Raw genomic sequence first — 4,432 nt, 5'->3', positions numbered from 1 at the left:
TAGCCCTGGCAAGGCGGGTGCTGCGGGCCCGTGGCAGAGCTGGGGAGCCCCTCGGGGGGCTCCCCGGAGCCTGCTCGCCCCCGCGGCTTCTGCCTGGGCGGCACCTGCCCTCCCCAGCCGTTCGGCGGCTGCGGAACGGGAGGAGACGCGCCGGGTGGCGGTCCTTCTCCCGTGACAAAGTGTGCGTTTTGAAGGAGCGGGGCTGTGGCGTTGCCAGATGCTGAAGGTACTTGAGGGAGATGTTGACAAGTGGATAATTGTCAGCAGAACTAAAACAGACACTTTGTTTACAGTTGAGCGTGATTAATTGCGAGTAAATAAACCAGCTCCGTCCGGAAACGCTCAGCAGCTCCCATTCAAAGGCAGGCAGCCTGGGCTGGGAAGGGGGGCAAGGATCCATGGACCCCTCGGGGCAAGGACCTGGCACCGAGGGCACCGTGTGGGGCTCCTGCCACAAGGTTTCAGGCCCCGCGGCTTCCTGCTTGCTCATTCTGCTGGTTTCTTTTTCCTTTCGTTTTGGCGCACATGGATGGATCACAAAGAGCTGGGGATCACAAACGAATTTGAAAGGAAAAGTTGGACAGCTGAATGCTGGAAACAGACCATGCAGTCAGGTAAAATCGGCGGGGAAAGCAATCTAAGTTACTTCATCAACAGTAAAATACAACGGGATGTAGTAATCCTCCTTCCCCATTATAATTTACCCTCGTTAATGCCTCTGTCATACTTTGTAACAGCGGTGAGCAGCACACAGTAGTGCTGACGGTCAGTTAACCCCAGGTATACTCTGCAGGGTTTTTTCCATCCCAGATATGTTTCTGTTTGTGCCTGCTGTAGCAGGGTCTGTTTAGCCAGAGTTGGGCAGAAGGTGGCCTGGTTAGTGTCTGAGGCTGCTCAGGCTAGACAGATACTGCAGCTCGACCCGAGGGTGGGGGGAAGCAGCGCTTACCTATCCTGAATTGCCCAAATGTGGTGTTTGTGGGGATCTTTCTCCAAGTGATGATTTCCTCTCTCTGTGGAGTGCTTTGATCCGCTCTGAAGCCACTTCCTGCACATTATTCTTCCTTTAACGATGGAAGCCCTGCTAAGAGACAGCTGTAGCAGCCTGCTTAGCTTCCCCTGTGCATAGCACGCTTCTCAGCCAAGCTACCAGCCTGTTAATCTCTCCTCAGACTTTCTGCCTCTGCCCTGTCCTTGGGTGGTTCTTAGTTTAAGACTAGTGTGTCCGTGCGTATGCCCCCTTCTAGTGGGCATTCAAATGACTGCAAAGGGACTGCAGCTGCTGACAGCCTACTAATAATAAGACCCACGCTGGTGCTGGCACCACTGGATGAGCTTCCTTATCGGTGACTCCTGTGTATTTCTTAGGGGGTTGGTATCGTGCAGTGTGCAGGTTTAGTAGTAGTATTTTTTTGGTTGGTTGATTTTGTACCAACTCTAATCTACTTTCATTGGCTTTGATGGAAAAGGGCCTTTTGTGCCAGCTTCCAAGGAGGAACCTGTGTAAGAATATCTTTCAGTCTCAGGCCTGTGGTTTGAAGACATGGTTCCCAGTTGCTGTTACAAGGGATCCTTGAAGAGCGGCTGGGTACTGCTCATCTCCCACAGCCATATCTGCTTTGAGAGAAGGAAAATCTGCCAGGAATTTGTGGGAGGCTGCATGGTGATGTGCATTTATCTGTCTTTTCAACATGCAAGTAATGTTCAGTTGCTGTTTTGCACTCTGCAGGCCTGCCATGCCACCTGCCTCCCATGCAAGGACACCACTGGCATCGAGGGCGCTGCCGTTAGAGCACAAGCAGTGACTGAGGCAGCGACTTGGGTAGGTGCGGGGAGGGTGGGGATAAGAAACAGCACACGCAGTGGGAGCAGGCACACCCTGGGCGTAGTGAGGCTCCATCAGCTGGGTACGACAGGCCTGGTGTTTCTGGCTGCTCCCTGGCTGCTGGGCTTCTGTCCAAGTGGGACCCCACGTCTCAGAGCCATGCCTTGTGGTATTTATTCTAATTGGCCAATAGCTTATCAGTAGGATTACTAATTAACTTGCACTTGGATAGTTTATGCTATCACAGCCAACAGGACTGTTTCTTTTTACTTTGAAGCCTTCTGTGTCCGTAGCGTTCCTTCCAAAACACTTCCCCTTCACTGTATCTGCAGTCATGACTTTGCTGTGCCCATCCCTCATCTGGAACATGTCTCTTCCTCTGGAGCATGTGCTTGTCTAAGCAGCAGCAGTTGTTGCTTGTCTGTGCAGCTCAGAAGTGCCCCAGGACGCTCCCCAAAGGCTGCAGCACTTCAAAGCAGATGCTGTAGGCTCATAGCAGCCAGAAAACAGGCGCTTGGGGTCCTCTAGGCCCCGAAGGTGGCTGCTGGCATGGATGTAAGAGGAAAAGTTCCTTTCAAGGAGCAGCTTTGGAGTTTCCTTCTGTAGGGCAGCACTGGGCACTTCAGGGACAAGGCAGCAAGCCAGGAGCCTCCATACAGGTTGTGAAGATCTTCCCAGAAGCTAGAGCAGCTGTGTGGGGAACTCCGGGGTGAGTCAAAGCACCAAGGAAGGAAAGAAAACCAATCCCCTGACAGAGATGAGAGCATTGCCTCTCATCTCTCTGCTGCTGGTAAATTTTCCAGTCCCCTAGTTTATGCTGTCTTGTACTGCCCTCAGGTCTACTGGGTTACTTGTATAGATGGCAGTAGGTGTCAGCTCTCCCAGCAGACAGCCATGCTTAAGGAAGTAGTGTTTTGCAAGCTTATGTCTCCTTTGCGGATGGAAAAGACTTCTGAGATAAAAACCCCTTTGAAATCCCTTTGCCACATCCATGAGATCTACCACTTAAAAGGCCGAAAGACAGAAGGTTCTAGTGCTGTCAATGTCAGTGGAACTGGTAGGTCTTACAAGTGGTAGTGATCTCCCTCATTCCCAGAGGAGTTGGGTGGGACCTCTGAGTGAACGTATGTTCAGATCCCTGTGACCCAGGGACAGCAGCTGTGCTCCTCTGACCTACAGGCATGTCTGTCAAAAATTGTTGTATAAACTTCATCTTTGTAGTCGATAGCAGATCCCAAGGAGTCTGAACATCTGTGTGAAACGCTGCAGTAATGCCAAAAGGTCCAAGCAAAGCCTCACTGGAGAAGATGACCTGATATCTTGCCCCTCTACTTCTTAAAGCATTTTCAACTCCTGTGACTCAGCAGCTGTGCTGGATGGAACAGGCGGCCTGAACTGTCTGCTTCAGGCTGAGCTGTGCCTGGCTTTTTTGCTGCCCTGTTGGTGTAAAGCCCCAGCGGATGGAGGGCACACGGGTGTAGGATATCCTTTCCCTGTGCCAGTGGAAGGCAGTCCCCCTCTGGGCACGGGTCTCGAGGCAACCCGTCATTCACTGCCTGGTTGTCTTGGGAGACCTTGTGGTGGAGTCAGGACTGAAAGAATGAGCCGGGCTCATGAAGGTGAATGTGTTTGCAGCTGACAATTGGGGACACCTGCTGATAACCATCTGCTGGGATTCCCTGTAGGGAGCTGTGAAGTACCTTTGTACATACAGACTATGAGTGCTATATGCATCGTCTACTTTATATGCATATGCTCTCCAATTAAATAGGGGTCCAGGTATTAAAGTTGGTTTTAGTGTTATTTATCTTTGTATCTGTGTATTCTTTGTGGGAAGAGACTGTCTTATTATTTTTTAGATAATTCATTCCACAAAAATGAATAGCCAGATCTTTTAAGAGGCATCTGTACTTGCAAATCCCGAGAGAGAGCAGTTTTCCTGCTGCACTCTGTGTATGCCAAGTTTGTAGGTATTTGCAAAGTAGAACTTTGTTTAACTTAGTTGTCATTAATGGTCAGAGATGCCGTGCCACTAGTACTTTGCAAGTCAATTATACGTAAAGCATTGTAACAGGATTATTAGAAAGTACTAAATGTTTGAGAATATATGTGATACAGGAAGAGGCACCAAATTGCTGTGTACTTAGCGTGTATAATGCAGCTTGCTCAATTTGTTCCTGGCTATTCATAGGAGAGTACATTTTCTCTTTTTAATTGCACAAGATGACAAGACCTTTTAATTAAGGTGGCATCTATAGTATTCATATACTGCAAAACCCACAAATGACTAAAACTTAATAGCATCATAAAAACTATGGTTAAGGCTTTTACCAACACTGCCATCACAGCAAAAGGCTTTAAATCAGCAATGTCAGAAGTGAACATACGCCTGCACAGGGAGGAAGCAAAGCTACTGCCTCTGAGAGCAGCAACCCACTTCTTTCCTACAGAAACAGTCTGTGTGGGTTTTGTGGCTGTAGTAATGAAGCCAGCAAAGGGCTCTTCTGGCTCTCTCTCTGCAGGTGTTGCTGCCCTCCCTCGTCAAATTTCTGCAACTTCTGTGTTTCCAGTTACCAGGTGCTTTTGGGGAGAGAGGGTAAAACTACT

The sequence above is a fragment of the Netta rufina genome (genome assembly GCF_964035555.1).
Source record: "Netta rufina genome assembly, chromosome: 11".
In the NCBI taxonomy this organism is placed as follows: domain Eukaryota; kingdom Metazoa; phylum Chordata; class Aves; order Anseriformes; family Anatidae; genus Netta; species Netta rufina.
The sequence above is the reverse complement of the archived record's forward strand: the minus strand, read 5'-3'. Positions refer to the sequence as shown.